The sequence below is a fragment of the Artemia sp. Qi Xiang Cuo genome, chromosome 4 (genome assembly GCF_049724085.1).
Source record: "Artemia sp. Qi Xiang Cuo chromosome 4, ASM4972408v1, whole genome shotgun sequence".
Taxonomy (NCBI): Eukaryota; Metazoa; Arthropoda; class Branchiopoda; order Anostraca; family Artemiidae; genus Artemia; species Artemia sp. Qi Xiang Cuo.
The window spans coordinates 86043314-86070149 of NC_142797.1; the positions used below are offsets into that span (position 1 = coordinate 86043314).

The 26836-nt window shown below is 36.4% G+C and overlaps 1 long non-coding RNA gene across 1 annotated transcript; it reads right to left on the bottom strand.

Annotated features, from left to right (window-relative positions):
• Window positions 1-1981: 1981 nt before the first annotated feature.
• On the bottom strand, window positions 1982-26601 carry LOC148953572 (uncharacterized). Its single transcript, XR_016141655.1, has 3 exons — window positions 26498-26601; window positions 17866-17933; window positions 1982-2101 (listed from the first exon to the last, which is right to left on the bottom strand). It is a non-coding gene; the product is annotated as an uncharacterized LOC148953572 (long non-coding RNA).
• Window positions 26602-26836: the final 235 nt, after the last annotated feature.

The window sequence follows — 26836 nt, forward strand, 5'->3', positions numbered from 1 at the left end:
TACGTATTAATACAAAATTCTGAATATGGCATAAAAGTAAGCAGTAGGAAACTCTCTGATTTGGATTTTTCAGATGACGCAGTCTTGCTATAAGATTCTAAACAGAGGTTACAGCTGCTACTTCACACAATTATAGAAAATTCAGAAAAAGAAGGGCTAATCATTAACGTTGACAAATCAAAGAGCCTGTCCATCAAAAGTTCACCGCTTGTTCTGCATCAGAAGAACAAAAATCTAGATTAGGTGAAGGATTTCAAATATCTACGTAGCTGGATCGATAGTAATGGTAAAATATTGACCGAAATTAAACGCAGAATGGATCAGTCAACCGATGCCTTTAATGGGCTAAAGCCCATTTGGAGAAGCAGCAAATATTCTTTATGACTGCAGGTACGTCTCCTCAGTAGCAATGTGCTCTCCATACTCCTCTATGCTAGTGAGTGCTTGAAAATGAATCAACAGCTTGAGAAGAGAATTCTTGCATTCGAAAATATGTGCCTTATATTTGAATTTTCAAATATAAGGTGGCAACAGAAGTTGATAATTCTGAAATCGTAATAGTACTGCCCAGCCTCTCATTACTGCTATTCTAAGGAAGAAGAGGTGAACACATAGAGGACATGTATTCCGCATGAAAGAAAGCCACCTTCTTCGGACAACTTGCGACTGGAAATCAGGCAACGGAATAAGAAGAGGTTGTCCAAAGAAAACTTTGTGGCGAACTTTTGACCGGGATCTGAGGATGGCTGAGACTTTTTAGTACCTGAAGTGAAAGATTTCACCGCTGCAGCATCGCTTCGGGACGAGTGGAGAGGCTTTGTCGATGCCCTATGCACCACTAATAGTGCCGGAGGAACTAAGGTAAGACAAGGTCTACTTCCTGCTTTTGTGTCCAATCCTTCCTACTTGAATAATTCATTTCTGTATCACCTAATTTCATACTGTTGTAGGTGAGTTTCTGAAGCTCTTGACAAACCTAGTGAAAAATGTCTGGAGTTGTCAGTCATAACATCCTGTTGCTGACGTATTAGCGATTGCGTTGATACGATCCTTTAAATAAAATGAAAACTGTGACATGGAACGTTACGACCGCATTGACTGGCAACTTTCAATGTCGTAATGGTCTATGTCACAATTTTTATGTTACTCAAAATTTTCATAGCCTCACGAAAACAGATTGTTTCCACCAGTACTAATCAGGACCTAGTAACTTCTTCATAATTCTACATACAGGGCTTAAGCTAGCTTAGAATGGGAAAACAAGAAGTACCCAGAGTACACAGTAGAATCGAATTTTTATGTAAGCATGAGCTGATTTTGGCTACTGTGGGGTTTTCTGCGCTTGGTGGTGTGCTGTTATCAATAAGAATCGACGTCCTGTAAAAGTAATTCAGACCCTATTATCTCCAGCTCATTATATACTAATGTCTACAAATGTTAAAATACAATACGGAGGTGACCCATTACATATAGCTAGGAAAAGATCCTTCAGATCCCCCCCCCAATAAAAAAAACAGAAAAACAAACAAAAACATCATAATAAACAAAACCTAGAAGATTTATTGACTAATCAAAATTCAGCAGTTATGTGTCCTTTACCAGGCAAAGTACCTTGAGGAGTGCCACCCCTCAAGATCAATCTGGAGCAGTTTTCATGGTCACAGTTTTGGTTGAGAAAATTTATGAAAGGTATACCTGATGCCCTTATGAGGGGATGCAACCAGTATTTACAATACGGAGGTGACCCATTACATATACCTAGGAAAAGATGATTCAGACCCCCCCCCCCCCAAAAAAAAAAAAAAAAAAAAAAAAACATCAAAATAAACAAAACCTAGAAGATTTTTTGACTAATCAAAATTCAACGCAGTTCTGCGTCCTTTAACAGGCAAAGTACCTTGAGGAGTGCCACCCCTCAAGATCAATCTGGAGCAGTGTTTATAGTCACAGTTCTGGTTAAGAAAATTTATGAAAGGTATACCTGATGCCCTTATGAGGGGATGCAACCAGTATTTTGCTTCTTGGGATAGGTATGGAAGATGCAGCTTATGGCAAAGTAGAGACCCAAAGCCATCTCATAACACCAAAGCAACACCCCTGCCTGTATTACATTAGAAATTAGTAACCAACTCATGTTTAAGTTATTAGAAACTATTAGCATTGCATTAGAAATTAGTAACAGCTGATTTAATATCAGCTGTTTAATATCAGCCTAAAAAAGGATGAACAATAAATAGCGAATTAAGAACTTAAAACAAGGAAAATGAAATTTTATTAGATATAAAACCTAAATCAAGTAGAAATTGATATGAATCAAGAAATGAAACATAAAACAAACGAAAGTTCCATTGAACGATGAAGCCAAACATAAACTGATCGGAAAGTATCGCAAAAAAGGCTAGTGTCGCCTTCCCTGAAACACCACAAAACGTCAGCGTGTTATTCAAACCTTAGTGAAATTATGGAGATTGCTCAGCTAATATTTTTAGTAGATTTGCTTAGCCAACATTTTTCGGTTTATTATATTAATTTTCTATATTATATTAATTTTCACGACCTGCCACCGAGGTTAGAGGCTGCTAAAAGGGACAAGGACTCAAAGACTTCACTTAGGGCTTTCCAATCATTTAGAATAAAAATCTTTGCAGGACTGTTGTTTCAACAAGGTATGACCTGCCAGCAATTTTTATAAAAATTGCAATCAATGCAACTTAATTTTAGATATCTGCCTCAGACATACAGTCTCAGATCTGTGTTTAGTAAGCTCAGTAATCCTTTCAAATCAATTTTGTTGAAGATCGACCATAATTTTCATTCATTATGCTCTGGGTGTGTTTCGATTTAGGATAGTCATGAACATGAGCCCAAAAACTCCATTTTGTTCTAACATAGCTTGAAAATCCTTGCATGGAATTGCTTTAAACAGGGTTTGATGTTTCCAAAATTTGTGAATCAGGCACTTACTATGTTTTGATTGTGGACATGTATGCTGTACAATTTGAGCTCATAGGCCCTCAGTTAAACTCCATATTAGGTTAGAATAAAATATAACAATGGGATGGAGAAACTGTGAGACCGAAGGGCCCTAGAGTCTCAAATTGGGCCCTTCAATCAAATAGACTGAAAAGTATTGTTTAACTTAGGTTACACAAAGGCGTGATTTATTCACTTTTTTATTTAAGATTATTCAGAGAGCCAGTTGTTTCACATTGGCTATTCCTCTAACCTCGGCAGGGCTATATACATATAATTTTTTATCAATGGAAGAAAAGACTAGTTCTTCAACTTGATTAAATAAAAAAAAACATGTTTTTTAAACTGAAAGTAAGGAGCAACATTAAAACTTAAAACGAACAGAAATTATTCCTTATATTAAAGTGTCTTTCCCTCCTCAACTCCTCGATAATTTATAAATTTGTTTTTTTTTCTTTAAAAAATAATTTTTTTATAAATAGTAAAACTTTATATAAAATCTCGTGGGGTTTATGTGGGGAACTCATCTTTCACATAAGAAATAAATTAGTGTCGGTTTAATTTTTAATCTCGCTCCTTACTTTCAGTTTAAAAGACTGTTTTTTTTTATTTAATTTCTGATCGTTTTTTAGTTAATGCATCTTTTATTTGAATAAAAATTTAACTTTTCTTTTGCTAAATGGATGTCTTAACAAATTAACTTACGTAACTAACTTATATATTCGCATATTTTTCTTCTGGCAAAAAATACAAAGTTTCAGAATTTTGCAGATATGAGCTTGAAACCAATGTAATATGGTTTTCTGATAAGCTGAATCTAACGGTGTGATTTTCATTGAAATTCTTTCACTTGTAGGGGATGTTTCCCCCCTCTTTAAAAAATCGGGTAAATTTTCTCAGGTTTCGTAGCCTTTGATGAGTAATACTAAACTTAATAAAATTTATATATTTAGAATTAGTATTATAAACACATTCTTTTGATACATTTATTGACATCAAAATTCCGTTTTTAAAAGTTTCGATTACTATTGAGCCGTATCGCTTGTTTTTTTATTGTTTTTTTTTTACGTATATGTTATTACGTATATGAGGGGGTTCTCCCCTTAGTCAATACGACGCTTTTGACGTTAAAAGTAAAAAAAATTTATTATTAACAAACCCCTGAATCACAAAGGCCGTTTAATTAGAATAGATAGCTCTTTTGAAAGCACTAAAAAAAAACTGTAGCGTAAAGAGCGAGGTATTGACTTGGGGGAGAACCCCCTCACACACGTTATAATTTCTATTCGTTTTAAGTTCTAATATTCCTTCTTAAATTTCAGTTGAAAAAACGTGTTTTTTTTATTTAATTTCTGATCGTTTTTTAAATAATGCTTGGAAATCCGGTCCCCCTTCATAGAAACGTACTTTCCCCCAAAGAAAAATCCTCCATGGAAAGATTCTCCAGAGCAACCTCCTCCCCTAGCCCTCCCCCCTCCAGAAAAAATCCTTCCTGAAAATGGTTGTATACTTCCCAATAACCAATAAATAGTGCTGGCAAGTCCGGCGCCCCCTTCATGGCAATTTCCCTTCCCCCATGAAACCTTCCTTCCTGAACAGATCCTCCAACATAACCCCCGACCCGCCCGTCCTCCCACTACCAGAAAAAAACCTTCTGAATACTTCTTTATACGTCAGAATAACCAATACTATCTGTGAACATTGGTCAAAGTTCTTAATTTTTATCGCTATCTCGGGGTACTTCGGGGGATTAAGTCATCCTAAACTACATATTTATCATATTTTAGAACGTGTTGAACAAAATGGCTATCTAAAAATGTTGATAGGGTGACTTTGGGAAAAAAATGAGCGTGGAAGGGGGCCTAGTTGCCCTGCATTTTTTTTGGTCACTTAAAAAGGGCACTGAAACTTTTTATTTCCGTTCCAATAAGCCCTCCCACGATATTCTAGGACAACTGAGTCGACACGATCACCCCTGGGGAAAAAAAACAACAAATAAACACGCATCCGTGATCTTTCTTCTGGCAAAAAAATGTAAAGTTTCATATTTTTGTAGATAGGAGCTTGAAACCTCTATAGTAGGGTTCTCTGATACTCTGAATATGATGGTGTGATTTTCATTAAAGTTCTATAACTTTTAGAGGGTCTTTCCCTCCTTTTTTGAAAATCAGCCAAATTGTCTCATGCGCGTAACTTTTGATGGGTAGCATTAAACTTGATTAAAATTATATATTTGAAATCAGCATTGAAATCTGATTCTTTTGATATATCTATTGGTATCAAAAACCCGTTTTCTAGAGTTTCGGTTACCATTGAGCCGGTTCGCTCCTTACTTACAGTTCGTTACCACGAACTGTTTGATTACAGACTAACTTACTATCGACAGTTTGTCAACTCAATCTTTGGTTATTTTTCTAAGCAGATATAACCACATCTTACTCAAACTGACAAGATCTACAGCAACAGACAATTTCTATCCAAGATAAATACTATTCTGCCGTTTAGTGTTTTTGGCTATAATTGCTAACCTAAAATTGGCAAATACAATCGAAGAATTTCCAAGCTTGTCTTAAGTAAGCACTAAGGAATTCCTTTATTCGATATTTACTTAGACAGATTAGCATTTCGTGTGACCATATAGACATTTACATAGAAATCGAACATGGTTCTGTTTTTAGTAAACGGGGACTAAACATTTATTTTAACTTTTAGACTCAAGTTCGTTGTTCTTGATACCAAAGAACTTTGGACATATGATCAAATTGATAATTATTTATCAATCACCGGAATCTTCACTTCCAAACAAGGCAAAATCCAGTCCGACAGGTCCTAGTCTATTTACTTTCGATAAACCTTAATATAATTATAAGTTTGCCGAATGAGCCAATTAATTTGAAATTTGGAATGAACTTGCGCAGGATCACCCGAATGAATAACTTTTGTATTAATTAAAAAAAAAAAAACAAGTTTTTTTTAACTGAAAGTAAGCAACGACGTTAAAAATTAAAAAGAACAGAAATTATTCCGTATATGAAAGGGGCTGTCCCCTCCTCAACGCCTCGCTCTTTACGCTAAAGTTTGACTTTCTCAAAACTCTTATTTTATTTAAAAATAAAAACTTTAGCATAAAGAGCGAAGCCTTGAGGGGGGGACAGCCCCTTTCATATACGGAATAATTTCTGTTCGTTTTAAGTTTTAACGTCATTCCTTACTTTCAGTTAAAAAAAACTTTTTTTTTATATTTCATTTTTGAACATTTTTGAATTAATGCAGGTTTTGATATTGGCTCGTCGTACATGAATAATTAAAACAAAATTTGCATATTAATTTTACTTTTATTTGGTTAAATGGCTTTCTCGAAACTTGTTTAATTTTATTTACGGACGTTTTTATTAGTAACAAAAATTAAATTAAAAAAAAAAGTTTTTTAAACCGAAAGTAAGGAGCGACATCAAAACTTAAAATGAACAGAAATTATTCCGTATATGAAAGGGACTATCCCCTCCTCAACGCCTCGCTCTTTACGCTAAAGTTTTATATTGTTTTAAAAAATAAAGTTGTGAGACAGAGTCAAACTCTGTCTTTAAGTTTTAATGTCGCTCCTTACTTTCAGTTTAAAAAACATGTTTTTTATTTAATTTTTGAACGTTTTTGAATAAATGCAGGTTTTGATCTTGACTCACCGTACATGAATAATTAAAACAAAATTTTCATATTAATTTACTTTTATTTAGTTAAATGGCTTTCTCGAAACTTGTTTAATTTTTTTACGAACGTTTTTATTAGTAATAAATATACGTAACTTACGAATTAACTTACGTAACGAACTTCTATATTCATATATTTTTAATAAGTTTATTAGGGGGTTCGCCCCCTAGTCAATACCTTGCTCTTTAAGCGATAGTTCGAATTTTGTTCCAATTCTTTAAAAATGACCGCTTAATCACAAAATCCGTTAATTAGAATAAATAGCTCTTATGAAAGTACTAAAAAATCTTTGGCTTAAAGAGCGAGGCATTGACTATGGGGTGAACCCAATTATATATGTAATATTTTCTGTTCGTTTAAAGTTTCGATGTTGCTGCTGTTGCAGTTGAAATACTTGTTTTTTTATATTAAATTTCTGATCTTTTTTTAAATAATGCTGGGAAGTCCGGCGTCCCCTTCATAGCATGTCCCTTTTCCCATGAAAACTTCCTTTATGGAAAGATCCTCCCACATAACCTCCACCCCCCCCCCCCCACACTACCAGGAAAAATATCCCCTGAAAACGTCTGTATACTTCCCAATAACCAATACTATATGTTAACATTGGGTAAAGTTCATAACTTTCAGTCCTCCCCCCGGGAACTTCGGGGGATTAAGTCATCCTAAAAGACATGCTTATAATATTTTCGAACATGCTGAACAAAATGGCTATCTCAAAATTTTGATTAGGTGACTTTGGGGAAAAAATGAGTGTGGGAGGGGGCCTAGTAGCCCTCCATTTTTTGGTCACATAAAAAGTGCACAAGAACTTTCAATGTCCATTCAAATGAGCCCTCCCGATATTTTGGGACCACTGGGTCAATACCATCACCCTTGGGAAAAAAAAACAGACAAACTAACAAATAAACACGCACCCGTGATCTTTCTTCTGGCAATTAAATAAAAAAAAACAAGTTTTTTAAACTGAAAGTAAGGAGCGACATTAAAACTTAAAACGAACAGAAATTATTCCGTATATGGAAGGGGCTTTCCCCTCCTCAACGCCTCGCTCTTTACGCTAAAGTTTTTTATTGTTTTAAAAAATAAAGTTTTGATACAGAGTCAAACTTTATCGTAAAGAGCGAGGCGTTGAGGAGGGGAAAGCCCCTTCCATATACGGAATAATTTCTGTTCGTTTTAAGTTTTAACGTCGCTCCTTACTTTCAGTTTAAAAAACTTGTTTTTTTTATTTAATTTTTGAACGTTTTTGAATAAATGCAGGTTTTGATCTTGGCTCACCGTATATGAATAATTAAAACAGAATTTGTATATTAATTTACTTTTATTTGATTAAATAGCTTTCTCGAAACTTGTTTAATTTTATTTACGGACGTTTTTATTAGTAATAAATATACGTAACTTATGAAATAACTTACGTAACGAACTTCTATATTCATATATTTTTAATACGTATATTAGGGGGTTCATCCCCTCATCAGTACCTTGCTCTTTAAGCTAAAGTTCGAATTTTGTTCCAATTCTTTAAAAATGACCACTTAATCAAAACGGCCGTTAATTAGAATAAATATCTCTTATAAAAGTACTAAAAAATCTTTGGCTTAAAGAACGGGGTATTGACTTGGGGGAAACCCCCCTCATATACGTAATAATTTCTGTTCATTTTAAGTTCTAATGTTGCTTCTTACTTTCAGTTGAAAAAACTTGTTTTTTAAAATTTAATTTCTGATCGTATTTTAAATAATGCTTGGAAATCCGGCGCCCCCTTCGTAGAAATGTCCCTTACCCCAAAGAAACATCCTCCACGGACATATTCTCCCGAGTAACCCCCTCTTTCAGCCCCCCCCCTACCAGAAAAAAGTTCTTCCTGAAAATGTCTGTATAATTCCCAATAACCAATACAATATGTAAGCAATGGGCAAAGTTCATAATTTGCAGCCCTTCCCCTGGAAACTGGGGGGGATTAAGTCATCGTAAAAGACATATTTATTAGATTTTCGACTATGCTGAACAAAATGGCTATGTCAAAATTTTGATCGGGTGACTTTGGGAAAAAAATGAGCGTGGGAGGGGGCCTAGTTGCCCTCCATTTTTTTTGGTCACTTAAAAAGGGCACTAGAACTTTTAATTTCCGTTCCAATGAGCCCTCCCACAATATTCTAGGACCACTGGGTCGATACGATCACCCCTGGGGAAAAAAAAAAAAAAACAAAAAAAATAAAAACGCATCCGTGATCTTTCTTCTGGCAAAAAATGCAAAATTCCACAATTTTGTAGATGGGAGCTTAAAACCACTAAAGTAGGGTTCTATGATACGCTGAATATGATGGTGTGATTTTCATTAAGTTTCTATGACTTTTAGGGGGCCTTTCCCCTTTTTTTTAAATATAAAACAAATTTTATCAGCTACAGAGGTCATGATAAAGAAGATTAAACTTGATGAAATATAAAGTTTTGATCTTGGAATTGAAATCTAATTTTTTTGATGAATCTATTGACCCCAAAATTTTGTTTTTTAGAGATTTATTTACAATTGAGACTGGTTGCTCCTTACTTACAGTTCGTTGCCACGAACTGTTTGAAAACTGCAAAATTCCACATTTTTGTAGATGGGAGCTTGAAACCTCAACAGTAGGGTTCTCTGATACGCGGAATATGATGGTGTGATTTTCATTAAGGTTCTATAACTTTTAAGGGGTCTTTCCCCAGTGGCGCCAATTCCCGAAAATGTAGGGGGGGGGCAAGGATTTTTTTTCGATTTTTTTTTTAATTAAGATGCAAAAAAAAGAACAACATTTAGCAAACATACCTACAACAGGGGGTAGCGGCGAGGTTCCTGCTTGGCAAAATCGTCGACTAATCTATCCAAATCCAGTTTCTTTACCTCCTCTTTTTCAACGGCCATTATCATGAGATCACTGAGTCTGTCGTTTCCCATCGTCGATCGCAGATAGTCTTTCACACGTCCTAATGCCGAGAAGAATCGTTCATTACTGGCAGTGGTCACAGGCAAAGTAGCAACTAGCTTCATCAGTTTTAGCACTGCAGAATAGGCAACTGGGAGGTCGTATAAGATTTCGATAGCTCGAAGAAGATCCATTTTTGAAATATCACTGTTTGACAGATGCAGCTTTGCAAGAGAAAGCTGGGATTCTATGGCATGTCGTCGACACCGAGAATCTCTTGATAATGACACATAACTCTTTCCACTTTCGAAAGTTCGAGAAAATTGGAACTTGATGGGTCGAAGGCAGATAAAGCGTTGAGCAGAGGCATATTCTGCATGAAACATTGGTCCATCTCACTCGTGAAACCATCTATTACCTCAAAGTACAGAAGTTTACCGCAGTCTGATTCAACTGGCTGACTGATATTGCGTTTACCGGTTGTTGAGTTTGACAGAAAGGCTTTGAGACGAATGGAAATGGCTTGACTTCTCTTGTTTCGAGCACTGGTTTTAGATTGTGGAGATTTTGATTCCTGGATATCGTTTAAAGCTAAGAATTCAGATATGTTTTTGTTTAAGTTGTTCCATTCGTTATCATTTCTCAGCTTTTTGAGTGTCTCATATGTCCCAGAAATCAGTGCAAGTGCCTTATAAATCAACAAACTTCCGGATTGAAGTTGCTCTGATAAACAATTTACAATGACTAATACTTTTTCCATTATGTGTAAAGTTGAAACAAAAGAGGCAGAGTTGATTTTGTCCAGTAGTCCTTTTGCTTCACACGCTGCCTCGCCGTTGGAACTATCAGAGACTGCGGCAAGCACAGCAACAATACTATCAAATCTGGCCTTCACCTTCGAAATAGAGCGGACTGCGTAAAACCAGTGAGTCTGGACGGTCCTCTCTAGCTCCAAGACTTTTTGCCCGCTAATACGCTGGGATTCCACAAATAGCTCGTGACGAGTATTGCTGCATGATATAAATGCGTAAAGTCTTTGCACCACAGAGAAAAATTCAGAAAGTTCGCTGATATTTTTTAGGCAGTCAGTCAAAACCAAGTTCAATCTGTGGGCGTGACAGTGTACATAAACTGCATGAGGCACCTTCTCCCTAAACTTTGCTTGAACTCCGTCAAATTCCCCACTCATAACGGATGCGCCATCATAACATTGGGCAATACACAGCATCGAATCTACACCAAGCTTTTCTATAGTTTCACAAATCGAGGTGGATAAGCTCTCGGCGTCTAATTTGTGCATGTGATAGCAGCCGATTGGTCGCTCCACTACTTTCCCATTTGATATGTACCTGAGTAGGATCGCTAATTGTTCTTTTCTAGAAACGTCTTTTGTCTCGTCGACAAGAATGGCGAAGTAATTAGCTGATTTTACTTCTGAAATAATATCTTGGCGCAAGGCATTTCCTATCAGTGTAACTGCGTCATTTTGGTACTGATGACTGCAATAGTGACCATATCGGCGCTGTAACTTCGCCTTCAGCTTTTCGTCACCTTTAGACATTTCCTCCATCAATTCAACCAAATTACCCCGGTTTGCAGAGGTTTCTGATTCGTCTTGACCCCTCAAAGCAAGACCCTGGCGGCCAAGAAAGCAAATAGCGCGAAAAATGTACTTCACATGATCTCTATTTTCCTGAACATCTTGAGATCTGGATTGAATTAAGTCATTCGCTACAGATTTCGAAGTATCAGTACTCATTATCTTAAATTCCGTCCATGCTGACATACAATGCCTATGTCTTTCAGAACCATCATGTTGCTTTAATAGAGCAGAACTGTCTTTCCTCTTGCAAAATCCTGACTCAATGAAAGCCCTTTTTCCAGCGGTTTCTCCAGCCCTTAGAGTCCCCATAGAAAAATGCCGGCAAGCAAAACAAAACACGGAATTCAAGTTTTTTGAGTATTCAATCCATTTATAAGTCTTATAGTAATGTGCACTGAATTTCCTTCCGTTAGAAGTGGAAGCCGGATATCTCTCAAGAATAGGTTGAGCTGGTTTGTCATGACGCGTCCTAGAGATATCTGAGAGAGTTTCTTGACTGCTACTGGAACCCGCAAGGGGTTCAGCGATGCAGACCGAACTTTCATGTTGATCTGAGCCATTTATTGTTCCGCTTGTTTCCGAAATTCTGTCAAAGGTGGGGGAATTTATCTCAACTAACCCGAGACTTTGGGCGCTGACACTATTGCCAGTTTCTTGCACTAAAGTTTCTTCATTTTTCTTCCTCATTTTCACCGAAAAAAAAATCCAAAGTTTGTTGTCGCTTTTTACTCATAGCTAAACGAGTAGTAGACAATGACTTCACTCAGACACGGCAAGAGAAGAACTGAAGAAACACGTAGAAACTCACCTAGAAAATCACTCCCATACTCCACAGTAAAACTACCCCACTTATAAGCCACAAAAGACAATCTCTAATATGTCCTGTTCACGACATTTTCTGCCTATCTACTTTAACTAAGTATTCCAAAAACTATTCAGTATTGTCAAGAATCTGCTGCCCCGAACCCCCTTTAAAGCGTAAAACACATTTCCTTTCCTTGCTACTAAAAAAGGCACTATACAACATTCATAGTTTACAACGAATTATTATTAAGAACAATAGTAAAATGGGTACTGACCACATGAAGCTTATTTTTGAATGAACCCTACTCGGAAATAAAATAGTGTAGACGAGCTTGCTCTTAGACATTTCAAAACAAGATTATATAATTAGGGCACCAGTTTGTTGGTCGTATTTATTGGACCAGTTGCTGGTTTAATATAGCACATAGCTAAAATACAAAATAGCTATGAAATATAAATAAGAAGGTAATTTTCAAAGTCTAGGGGGGGGGGGCATGCCCCCTGCCCCCCTAATTGGCGCCTCTGTCTTTCCCCCTTTTTTCGAAAATCAGCCAAATTTTCTCAGGCACCTAACTTTTGATGGGTAGGATTAAACTTGATGAAACTTATATATTTGAAATAAGCATTAAAATTTGATGCTTTTGATGTATCTATTTGTATCAAAATTCCGTTTTCTAGAGTTTCGGTTACCATTGAGCCGGGTCGCTCCTTACTTACAGTTCGTTACCACGAACTGTTTGATAAATATACGTAACTTACGAATTAACTTACGTAACGAACTTCTATATTCATATATTTTTAATACGTATATTAGGGGGTTCGCTCCCTAGTCAATACCTTGCTCTTAAAGCTAAAGTTCGAATTTTGTTCCAATTCTTTAAAAATGACCCTTTCATCACAAAGACCGTTAATTAGAATAAATAGCTCTTATGAAAGTACTAAAAAATGTTTGGCTTAAAGAGCGAGGTATTTACTAGGGGGTGAACCCAATCATATACGTAATATTTTCTGTTCGTTTTAAGTTTTGATCAAAGTATAAACGCATACAACAAGTACTGACAAAACCTATCCTCTCCACACAAAAAAAGTGACCCTTTGTCCGCCTCTCCGGAGACGATTCCATACCTATGCGAACCTGGCAAGTAAATCACATGCTCCGTAGGTGATTATACTTGTTCCGTAAAAGCTGTATTAAATTTAATTTATTGGCTCGGAGCGATTAAGTAGTACAACATTTCCCCTCTAGAGGCGCTGAGGTACGCGGGGCCACTTTTGGAGAGTTTTGTCAGTGCTTGGTCAGTATGTGTTTATACTTTGGTTTTGATGCTGCTCCTTACTTTCAGTTGAAAACTTTTTTTTTATATTTAATTTCTGATCTTTTTCTTTAATAATGATGGGAAATCCGGTGCCCCCTTCATAGCAATGTCCTGTCCCCCATGAACACTTCCTGCAAGGAAATCACCTCCCATACAACCCTCGACCCCCCCCCCCCACCTACCAGAAAAGATCCCCCCTGAAAAAGGCTATATACTTCCCAATAACCAATACTATATGTTAACATTGGGTAAAGCTCATAACTTTCAGCCCTCCCCCCGGGGACTTCGGGGGATTAAGTCATCCTAAAAGACATAGTTATAGTTTTTTGACCATGCTGAACAAAATGGCTATCTAAAAATTTTGATCGGGTGACTTTGGGAAAAAATAAGCGTGGGAGGGGGCCTAGTTGTCCTCCATTTTTTGGTCACTTAAAAATGGCACTAGAACTTTTAATTTCCATTCCAATGAGCCCTCCTACGATACTCTAGGACCACTGTATCGATACGATCACCCCTGGAAAAAAAAAACAACAAAAAAATAAAAATAAACACGCATCCGTGATCTTTCTTCTGGCAAAAAATGCAAAATTCCACATTTTTGTAGATAGGTGCTTGAAACCTCTACAGTAGGGTTCTCTGATGCGCTGAATATGATGATGTGATTTTCACTAAGGTACTTTAACTTTTAGGGGGTCTTTCCCCCTTTTTTCAAAAATCAGCCAAATTTTCTGAGGCGCGTAACTTTTGATGGGTAAGACTAAACTTGATGAAACTTATATATTTGAAATCAGCATTAAAATATAATTCTTTTGATGTATCTATGCTTATATACCCTCTTTCTGTAGGCAATTGCACTTCCCGCCTGAAGGGCCTTGAGATGAAGATCAGCACCACCGGTTTGGAGCTTAAGTGTCTAGTGCCGCTTCCTTTACCCTCTTTTTCTGTAGGCCTACGCTTAGTATTAAAAAAGCTTTTTGAAGTACATATTCATTTTGTGATTAAAAAAAAGATCATGGCTCTTCATTAGAAGAGCCATGAGGAAATATTCATTTTGTCTCGTCTAAATTTTAGTGCTTAATACAATTTCTCGCTATACTACCACTTCTGTTATTTGTATGATGGAAAGGAACTGTGGTCTTCTTCGTTATTTAGGTATATAATAATTTTGCAATGAATCACAATAGTTATTCGTAAGACCTATCACCTTGCAGGGCTGCAGTTCAGAAACTAAGAGCTACAGAAGTTTCCTAACTCGACTGTCTCCTGTTGTGGCTCGGGCTCGACTGAGCCCGATGACGTGGGCTTGGGATTTTTCTTTTAATGATTCTTTCGCGTTCGAATCCAATGAATGTGTTTTGTTTTAAATCTTACAGGAAAGTGAGACAAGGCACAAATTAGGAAAATGAGGAAACAATAATACAATATTGGGAAGTAATAGCAATAAAGAGAAGGAAATCATAAACCAGGGCTCTTGCTCTTAACGGGAACTTTTTTATTCTAAAAAATAAGAAAAAAATAATTAAAAAAAATGCGGTGTTTAAATGAATTAAGTGACTTCATCTTGACACAGGCCAAACCCAATGAATAAATCCAATGAAATTCAATGAGAATGAAAAAAAGTTCACTAGTCTTTGAGTAACAGATAATGAAAAAATCTTTGTCGTTATATTGGTCAGTCTTCCTACCTTGTCTGAGTAAATGTACCCCCATAATTACGACTAATTGGTAAAGCTCATCCCAGTACATTTAGGAGAAAAACAACTCGACTTAATGAAAGGTGCTAGAAATGCCCTCTGGTTTTATACCGATGATGCATATAATTTGAATAAAAAGTGATAAATAAGAAAATTGCTGGAAGTCAAAGAGGACACAGCTCGGTAAAATCGAGTCGCCCTAAGTCGAGTCACAACTCGACTTGGTAAAGAGCGTTAGAAATACCCTCTGGTTTTATACCTGGTTATTATGATTTGAATAAAAAGTGATAAATAAGAAATTTGCTGCAAGTCAAAGAGGACACAGCTCGGTAAAATCAAGTCACATCAGGTCGAGTCAAAACTCGACTTGGTAAAAGGCGATAGAAATACCCTCTGGTTTTATACCTTGTTTTTATAATTTTTGAACGAAAAGTGATAAAAAAGAAAATTGCTGCAAGTCAAAGAGGACACAGATAGGTAAAATTGAGTCGCACCACGTCGAGTCACAACTCGACTTGGTAAAAGGTGCTAGAAATAACTTCTGCTTTTATATCTGTTTTTTTTTTATTTGAATAAAAAGTGAAAAATAAGAAAATTGCTGTAAGTCAAAGAAAACACAGCTCGGTAAAAATCGAGTCACACCAAGTCGAGTCACAACTTGACTTGATAAAAGGTACTAGAAATAACTTCTGATTTTATACCTGTTTTTTTTATAATTTGAATAAAAAGTGAAAAATAAGAAAATTGCTGTAAGTCAAAGAAAACACAGCTCGGAAAAAATCGAACCACACCAAGTCGAGTCACAACTCGACTTGGTAAAAAGCCTTAGAAATACTCTCTTGTTTTATGCCTGGTTATTATAATTTGAATAAAAAGTGATAAATAAGAAAATTGCTGCAAGTCAAAGAGGACACAGCTCGGGAAAATCAAGTCAAACCAAGTCGAGTCACAACTCGACATGGTAAAAGGTGCTAGAAATACCTTTTGGTTTTATACCTTGTTTTTATAATTCGAATGAAAAGTGATAAATAAGAAAATTGCTGCAAGTCAAAGAGGACACAGCTCGGTAAAATCGAGTCACACCAAATCGAGTCACAACTCGACCTGGAAAAAGGTGTTAGAAATACCCTCTGGTTTTATACCTGGCTATTATAATTTGAATAAAAAGTGATAAATAAGAAAATTGCTGCAAGTCAAAGAGGACACAGCTCGGTAAAATCAAGTCACACCAAGTCGAGTCAAAACTTGACTTGGTTAAAAGTGCTAGAAATACTCTCTGGTTTTATACCTTGTTTTTATAATTTGAATGAAAAGTGATAAATAAGAAAATTGCTGCAAGTCAAAGAGGACACAGCTCGGTAAAATCAAGTCAAACCAAGTTGAGTCATAACTCGACTTGATAAAAGGTGCTATAAATAACCTTGGGTTTTATACCTGTTTTTTATAATTAGAATAAAAAGTGATAAATAAGAAAATTGCTGCAAGTCAAAGAGGACACAGCTCGGTAAAATCTAGTCACAACAAGTCGAGTCACAACTCGACCTGGTAAAAGGTGTTAGAAATACCCTCTGGTTTTATACCTGGCTATTATAATTTGAATAATAAGTGATAAATAAGAAAATTACTGCAAGTCAAAGAGGAAACAGCTCGGTAAAATCAAGTCACACCAAGTCGAGTCACAACTTGACTTGGTTAAAGGTGCTACAAATACTATCTGGTTTTAGACCTTGTTTTTATAATTTGAATGAAAAGTGATAAATAAGAAAATTACTGCAAGTCAAAGAGGACACAGCTCGGTAAAATCAAGTCAAACCAAGTCGAGTCATAACTCGACTTGGTAAAAGGTGCTATAAATAACCTCTGGTTGTATACCTGTTTTTTATAATTTGAATAAAAAGTGATAAATTTGAAAATTGTTGCAAGTCAAAGAAAGCACAGCTCGGTAAAATCGAGTCACACCAAGTCGAGTCACAAATTGACTTGGTAAAAGGTGTTAGAAATACCTTTTGGTCTTATACCAGGTTATTATAATTTGAATAAAAAGTGATAAATAAGAAAATTGCTGCAAGTCAAAGAGGACACAGCCTGATAAAATCAAGTCACACTAAGTCGAGTCACAACTTGACCTGGTAAAAGGTGCTAGAAATAACCTCTAGTTTTATACCTTGTTTTTATAATTTGAATGAAAAGTGATAAATAAGAAAATTGCTGCAAGTCAAAGAGGACGCAACTCGGTAAAATAGAGTCACACCAAGTCGAGTCGCAACTCGACTTGGTAAAAGGTGTTAGAAATAGCCTCTGGTTTTACACCTGTTTTTTATAATTTGAATAAAGAGTGATAAAGAAGAAAATTGCTGCAAATCAAAGAGGACACCGCTTGGTAAAATTCGGAAGTCAAAGGACATCTAAATTACGACAATTGTATTATCACAGAAGGTGGATAAAGTTAATGATGTCTATTATGCTGATTCTCAACACAATTACAGTTTTTTTAAATAACTAGCCTATTTTTTACTCTGTTTCCTGAACTAGTTCTAATACGACCATAATTTTGTAGGTCGATGGAAAAGTTCACTAAAGTTTGAAAGTCATCAGATTGGAATATATCTTTATTTTGATAATTTAAATTATTTTTAGATACAATAGATGGTGGTGATGCAATTGCGCCATTTCTGAACAATTGAGAAGTCATTCTGAATAATATTAACCTTAAAAAATTTAAGACAGTAACTTTGACTGAATAAGGAATCGTGTAATTTCCCCAGTGACATGACTTTCTGTTTCAGAAGCTAACTGCAAAACAAAACATTAATATGAATCAATGTTGAAAAAGATATCAACAAGTTAAAAAATGTTTTCCTTACCTGAGAGCACTTTACTGATAATATTGTAGCAACTATGATTGCAACAGACTTCATTTCATGTAATCCGTCTGAAAATAGTGTTATGTGATCAGTGCTACAGTGGATAAAATTGTTCACAATAGTAACCGATCTAAATATAGCTTGTTCATTTATGCCTAACACAGACACAAGCCCATTTTTTTTCAACAAAGTTAAAATTCCAAAAAGGAATATTTCTAATAAGGAACAATAAATGTAAATGTTTTGTAAAAACAAGGCTGGGAGGGGGGGGTTGAAATACCAAGAATTAGGCCTCGAAAAGATACAATTATAAGTGCTGGACATGCTCTGTAAAAAAAAATGTACGAGCTAGAGTTTAGGGAAAGGGGGTTTTAACAGAATAGAATTCAATCTTGGGTAAGGTTACAATCAATAAAATTCACTAACTCTTATTCACTAATTCTTGAATCTTAAAATTCACTAACTCTAATTCACTTAACCTTTGGTGATCAAAATGCTTTTGACTCATCAAGGGCTTTAGACCTGATGTACTGGGAGGTGGTCCCAAAATTCTTGACATTCGATATCATAGGCAGCACAATAGCGCTGCCTAAGTAAAGAACGATGTGGGCACAATGTATTATTTTTTTTCCTCCATACCCGGGCACTTCGTATCGAAGAAGTTGTCGTAGAAGCTTCAAAAAGGGCTCATTCGATTGGAAATTAGAGTGGCTAGTGCCCTTTTTCACAAGCAAAAATGATTGGAGGGCAACTAGCCCCCCCCTACGCCCATCATTCCCCCAAACACATCCAATCAAAATTTTGAGATAGCCATTTTGTTCAGCGTAGTTGATTTCCAGATAGAAAATACGTTTTTGAGGAGGACACTCCCCCAAAACCCTTGGGGCAAGAGTTTTAAGTTATGCCCTGGGGGCGTATAAGGTTTTTATAAAATGCGTTGTCATAGAAACTTCAAAAAAGGCTCATTCGATTGGAGAATCAAAGGGCTAGTGCCCTTTTTAATAGTCGAAAGTGATTGGAGGGCAATTAGCCACCCCCTCCCTCCCACACCCATCATTCCTCCAAACACATCCAATCAAAATTTTGAGATAGCCATTTTGTTCAGCGCACTTGAAATAAAGCTAGAAAATATGTTTTGCCCTGAGGGCATATAAGAACGAAGTTGGAACAATGTATCATTTATTATGTTTTTCCTTTACAGCAGGGCACTTCGTATCGAAGAAGTTGTCGTAGACACTTCAAAAAGGGCTCATTCAATTGGAAACTGGAGCCTTTTTAATAGTCAAAGGGGATTTGACGGCAACTAACACCCCTTCCATGCCCACCATTTCCCAAAACACATCCAATCAAAATTTTGAGATAGCCATTTTGTTCAGCGTAGTTGATTTTCAGATAGAAATTACGTTTTTGAGGAGGACACTCCCCCACAGACTTCAGAGCAAGGGCTGGAAGTTTTACCCTGGGGGCATATAAGGTTTTTATAGAAGGTGTTGTCGTAGAAACTTCAAAACAGGCTCATTCGATTGGAAATTCAAAGGGCTAGTGCCGTTTTTAATAGTCAAAAGTGATTGGATGGCCACTAGGCCCGCCCCCCACGCCCAACATTCCCCCAAACACATCCAATCAAAATTTTGAAATAGCCGTTTTGTTCAGCGTAGTTGATTTCCAGATAGAAAATATGTTTTTGAGGAGGACACTCCCCCACAACCCTCGGGCAAAGAGTTTAAATTTATGCCCTGAGGGCGCATAAGAACGATGTTGGCACAATGTATTATTTTTTTTTCCTTTAGAGCAGCGCACTTCACATCGAAGAAGTTATCGTAGAAACTTCGAAAAGGGCTCATTCAACTGGAAATTGGAGTGGCTTCTGCCCTATTCAATAGTAAAAAGTGATCGGAAGGCACCTAACACCCCTTCCATGCCCAACATTTCTCGAAACACATCCAATCAAAATTTGAGATAGTCATTTTGTTTAGCATAATTGATTTCCAGATAGAAATTATTTTTTTAAGGAGGACACTCCTCCACAACCCACTAGCCAAGGGTTTTAAGTTATGCCCTGGGGGTATATAAGTTTTTTATAGATGGCTTTGTCGTAGAAACTTCAAAAAAAGCTAATTTGATTGGAAATTCAAAGGGCTAGTGCCCTTTTTAATAATCAAAAGTGATTAGAGGGCAACTAACCCCCTTTTCACGGCACCTTTGCCCCAAGCACATCCAATCAAAATTTTGAGATAGACATTTTATTCAACGTAGTTTTAAGTTCTGTAAATTAGGTCTTTGAGGATGACAACCACGTCAAAGCCCTCAGAATATGGGTTCTATGTTATAAAATATAAATGTTTTTACTTTTATAACTTTAATAAATCAAATAACATTAACATCTTGATTACTAAATATTAGTATATGTATATTAAACTGACAATGCTCATTCGTTTGTATTTGTTTCAGTAAAGTGCAAATTATGTTCTGGCCTTGGGAAGGCATAGGGGTTTTGAGCCCAACTTATGTTAATTTCTGCTCGTTTTGAGTTTGACTCGGTTATTTATTGTAATTTCTGTTGCGATTTGAGTTTCATTTATTTATCGATGCTGATTTGTGGTAGTTTCACGCTTGGTAGATTGTTTGATTTTATTTTTGCTCATTTTTTGTTTAATGGAGTTTTTTACTTTTCTTTGAAAAACTTATTTTTGGAAAAAGTTTTATTTAATTAATCAACCAGAAGAGGATGATAGATGTTTTAGGGACCTGATCAACGTTAAGAGTTTCTGTCTTAGTTGGTTTTTCAGTGGGAAAATTGTCAATCCAATTTGTTTGTGAGGGGTGGGATTCGAAAAAAAGGCCACTGTGTGGGCTCTTTTGTCTAGCAAAAAGCCTGTGAATCCCACTAGGCCCTTTGCTTAGCCATCCTCGACTCGCTTGGGTCTGCGGCCCAATCATTTGGCTCTCGAAGGTGGACCTTGCTTGGATTCATACAAAGGCCTTATGTCCTGTATTGAATAGAAGAAAAACAAAACAGTTTTTAAAATGAAATTAAAGAGCGGCATTAAAACTTAAATTAAAAAGAAATTATTCAGTATATTACTCCTTTTGGCAAACTTAAAAATGATTTCTCAGGTATTTATTCCTCTGCCCCGCCACCCCCACTCTTTAATCTAAAATCTTATAAGGCTTTAAAAATGGTTTTTTATTCAGATTACGATCCATGTGTTTAAACAGTCGTTTTAAAAGAATTGGGAGAAAAAGTCAACTTTCGTGCAAAGAGCAGGGGGTTAAGGAAGGTAGCCCCTCTTATAAAAAAAACCATTTTGTTCGTTCAAGTTCTGATGTCACTCCTTACTTTCGTTGGAAAGAAACTTACTTTTTTAATTTAATTTCTAATCTTTTTTAATAGCATACCCAGAATTGCCCAAAAAAGCTGGGAGGGGTGTAACCTTCTCAAACCTGACTATTTAACTCATAATTTAACTTTTTCAAAGCAATATTTTGAGTAAATTCCTCATTTAGTGTATTTGTTTTTCAAAATAAAGCAAAATTAATCAAAGTACGCTATATCTTCTTTCTTATCTTCTTTATATCTTCTATATCTTCTTTCTTTACACCAGTTTGGAAAAAAATTGCATGTGAGTGACGTCACATTTATATACATTCCAAGAACAAAAGGACATCCTTTTCCCCCTAGGATTGGTTGTATCATTTTAAGTATCTAGGGCAAATGCAAAATTATACATGATGGCTAATAACTCTAAAGAGCCGAAGAAAAAGGTATGGAACAAGAAACAGCAAAACTCATATTGAATTGCAAATAGAACGTTGCACAGCAAAATCTGTGGTTAGAAGACAAGCCAAAATTAAAATAGAATGAAGGAACGTGTTAGTTTACCGTGCTTGAGTCTGTGAAGGATAAAAATGAAGGGATTCATGCCAGAATTACTTAGTTAAATTTAAATAACTCATTTTCTACCCTAGAAAGAAGAAGGGTTGTTTAAGCGTCTGCAAAGATACACATGATTTTACGCCTGACTTTCTTAACTATCGTGGAAAGGAATGAAGTTATTTGGCCTTTGTGAAGGATAAACAGGAAAAAAGACTTGAATTCACGCCAGACGAAAACGTCATGTCAGTGACGTCACATTTATATGCATTCAAAGGGCACAATTGTATCAATTTCCCCAGGGGTGGTCGTATGGTTTTTATATCTACGACACATGCAAACTTACAAAATATGACAAATGACTCCAAACGCTAAAAACAGGGTATGGAACCAGAAGCACCAAAAATCACATTGATTTACAAACGACAAAGCAAAATTAGAACAAAATGAAGGAATGTGTTAGTTTAGCGTGTGTGAGTCTGTGAACGATAAACAGGAACGAAGAATTGGTTTTTAGTATATATGACACGAGTAAAATTATACAGGATTATACATGACTATAAACAGCAAAAAAATAGCTAATGAAAAGGTGTGAAAAAAGAAACCGTAAAAATCACATTGAAATGTAAACGAAAATGTGACTTAAAACTAAAGAATCGCACGATAGTTATGCTATTACGTAATTAAGATATTTCGGAAATTACAATTGAATAAGAAGCGTTTTATTTTAGCGTATGCAGAGGAAACACAGGAAGGAGAAATTCAATTCTTGCCAGAATTTCTTATTTCAACTAAAATTACTGATTTGTCACCCTATGACTTTAAACTAAAGAATAAAAAGATAACTATGACAATATTTAATTTAGACATTTCAGATGACATAGTTAATGGTTCCATTGCAACTGAACTACCGTTTAACTGAACCCCAAGCAGCTGAACCACTGTAACTGAACCACCGTGTAACTGAACCATCGTGCAACTGAACAACCATGCAACTGAACCACCATGAAATTGAAACAACGTGCAACTGAACCATCGTGCAACTGAACCCACGTGCAACTGAACCCTCTTTAACTGAACCCTCGTGCAACTCAACCCCCGTGCAACTCAACCCCATTTAACTAAACCCCCGTGTAACTGAACCCACGTGCAACTGAACCACCGTGCAACTGAACCACCATGCAACTGAACCACCGTGCAACTGGACCATCGTGTAACTGAATTTTCGTGCAGCTCAATCACCGTACTTACATTGGGTAAAACACAAGTTAGAATCTTTACAGGTTCAACCTTGGTGGAATTGTTTGCTTTTTAAAGTCATGATATAAATGACTGTCAAGATGATTAATAAAAAAGCTCTTTTTTGTTGTCACAAAAACAAGTAAAATCGGACGTCATAAACTCTTACAGCTATATTTATTTCTCCTTTTTTATGTCTGTTAATGGAGGTTCTCTTCGTCCTGTCACTTTCTACGGGTCTAATCGCTTATCCCCCTCCCACACGGAAAATACCCCCCACCCACCCACAGAAACCCCTCACCTGGAAAATACCATCCTCGCGAAAATTACGGTTTCAAAATTTGAAAATCTTATTTTAGTCGTGTCATTTTTAGTTTAATTGAGAAGTGCTAAGGAAAGTGAAAAATAAGAATTTATGTGTAAGTCTTGACCCCCCCCCCCCTACTTCGCGCAAAAGCTTTCTTCTCATGAAAAATCTTCCAGAAAACCCCCACGCGAAAATGTCCGTATGTTTCCCAATGACATATACTATCTGTAAGCAATAACATCCGCAAAGGGCTTATCTGACTGTTTTGTAGCTAAGGAGTGAGGGAGATACCTCAAAGGGTGTATTTTGATCCCAAAACATCTCAGCTCTCAGTCAACTTTCAAAAGTGATTGGAGACTAACCAACCGCAAGGGGTATTTTTTCGGGGGGGGGGAGATTTTCCAGGGCTTGGTATTTTCCGGGGGAGAGGGAGTATTTTCCGCGGGGTAGTTTCCCCAGGGGATGTTTTTCGGGGGGGGGGGGTGAACGCCAGCTCCCACCGTCTACACACTGTAATGTTTTTTACCACTTTGCTTATTTTATTGTTTTCAATATTTTCAATATTATATCTGTTGTTTTCAATATTTGTGCAATATTTTCTACGCTTGTAGCTGGTTATCGTTTGGTTTGAAAAAAGTTAATTGACAGCGTTAGTGGAGCTGCCACGAAAGCTATTTTCTCTTTGTGTTTGGAAACTTAAAATTTGAATCTTTTTTCTTAGATGAATCAGACCTTTCCTGAACGTTACGCAATAAAAATCTGTGTTGAAAATGTCGCAACTTTGAGACTTTAGATAACAAAAGAGTCATTTTTGTTGCGCTTTCTTTAAATTAATTAAAAAGATCCTTTCAAAAAACAATTTTCAAAGAAAAGTAAAGAAAAAACCAAAGACTAGCCATATTAAACCAAAGACTAGCATAAATAAATTCATATGATAATTCAAGCCCAAAGTGATCAGTATTAATAGCATTAGTAGCAGGCACATGCCCCAGAAGTTTCATCTTGATACGCAAAGCCGTTCCAAAAAATTTCTGATAAACCTGTATCTGCAATCTGTGTGTTATTGCAAGTTACCAATTGTTAAAATTTAAGGTTTTTATAGAAGGGATGGTCGTAAGAACTTTGAAGGAGGCTCATTCGATTGGAAATTGAAAGTTCAAGTTTAATTTTGAAGAATCAAAGGTAATTAGAAGACAATAAGTCTCTCCCTCTTAGCCGACATTCCCCCCCCCCCCCGAATGCATCCGATCAAAATTAAAAAAAAATTGTTCAAAATAGTCTGAAGGTCAAATAACCATACCTTTGGGGTTAACAACCCCACCAGCAGCTCCTGGGGCAAGGGCTGTAATTTAAGCTAGTTGCTCATTGCTAACACATAAGGTTTTTATGGAAACATTTTTGTATGAACTTTGGGGGGGGCTCATTCAATTGGAAATAAAAAGTTCCAGTGCATTTTTTCAGAATTAAAAGTGATCGGAGGGCTCGCTCCCACCTCACCCTTTTTATTCCCCAAATACATCCGATATAAATTTTGAGATGGCCATTTTATTTAAAACAGTTCAAAGGTTAAATACCTATGGGTTCACAGCCCTCAGCCTCTGGTGGAAGGGCTGTAAGTTATACAAGTTGCCTATTGTTAAAATATAAGTTTTTTTATCAAGAAAAGAGGGCATGTTTGGTCCTATAAATAAGAACAAATATGGAGCATTAAGGTCAAATCTTAGGGAAATGTCAAGAAGAATGTGAAACACAATCAAAAACATTTTTTCTTCATTGGTTTTGAAAAAAAAATACAAGCAATATTTACAACGGATGAGTGTGTCAGCCGTCATATTGTTCAGAAGATGTTTAGGAGCATCTTTAACTAAATCAAGAGGCATTCTGTGCATCCAGTTTTAAAAGAAGTTGTATCTGCAATGTGTCAAGAGCAGCTGAGGGTATAAACCTGAGGGTATGGAGTTAAAACTTTCAGGGCGTGTTGAAGGAATGCAAAAAAAGGGCTAGGAGTGCAACTAGTCCCACTCCCATGTTCTTCTTAGCTGCAATCTCCTCAAAAACATCTGATCTTTATCTAGATTCACAAAGGTCAAATATTTACAACACATATGTTTATTACTTAACTTCCAGAAAAGTCTGATTCATCTGGAAAAGAGATAAAAATACCAGCTTTAATGGTTTGTGACATCGGATCTTCTTTTTTTGCAAAAATAAAACAAAGCTTTTTTATGAATGATCTTGACAGGCATTTATATCATGACTTTAAAAAAAACAAACAATTCCAATAAGGTGGAGCATGTAAACATTCTAACTTGTGTTTTACCCAATGATATTGCCTAATATTCTTAGAATACTGAAAAACTAAGTTCAGTGGTTTAGTTGCACGATGATTCAGTTAAACGAGGGTTCAGTTGCACGGTGGCTCAGTTCCATGATGGTTCATTTACACAGTGGTTCAGTTGTGCGGTGGTTCAGTTGCACGGTGGCTCAGTTACACGGTGGTTCAGTTGCACGGGGGCTCAGTTACACCGGTGTTTAGTTACACGGGGGTTCAGTTAAATGGGGGAGAGTTGCACGGGGGTTAAGTTTCACGAGGATTTAGTTCAATGGGGTTCAGTTGCCCTGTGGTTCAGTTACACGAGGGTTCTGTTGCACGGGGGTTCAGTTATACAGAGGTTCAGTTGCACGGTGGTTCAGTTGCACGGTGGTTCAGTTACACAGTGGTTCAGTTACAGGAGTTCAGTTGCTTCTGATTCGGTTGTCCGGTGGTTCAGTTACACGAGGGTTCTGTTGAACGGGGGTTCGGTTATACAGAGGTTCAGTTGCATGGTGGTTCAGTTGCACGGTGGTTCAGTTACACGGTAGTTCAGTTACACGCACACAAAACAAAGGTTTTCTCACGACGCTAAATATATTTAAACTTTAGTTTTTTGGGGTTTAGGGGGACTACAAGGTACCTAGGTTAGGTTGCATATTTAATATATGCTATGCTTTACCCCCATCCCCCACCCCGTAATATGCAAATATATAGCCCAAATTTGTTTCTAAACTATTATATTTTCATCCTATTTTGTTTTATTTCATTAGAATTAACGAAACTTCACTTATCGCGCACTTGCCGGATTCAAGACAAGTACCATCTTTTTATTATAAGCAATTTTGAAAAAAAATGACAAGGTCAAAGTATGGATCAAAAACACCGTAAGATTTTTCACCTTAGGAAACAACTCCCATAACAGATGTGCCTTAGTGAATAATCCCGTGTTTGTTTACAATAGCAAAAAAACTACTAACTATCAGGCTGTTAGAATATCCAAATCTTAACGAAGCTGAAGGTCGAAGACTGATCTTGAGCCCGGTGTACCGGTTTCACGTTCCAAGTGAAGGGTTCTTACTGATCTTATACCTCAAAGATGAGATCCAAACTGGATATCAAGACGGAATTCTGCATTTAGAAAAGCAAGTGTCAACTTACATTTGCAACATCCTTTTCTAGTGTTTTAAAGAGACATAAAGTTAGTATTAATGGTCATTTACGTACATTAACAAAAAAA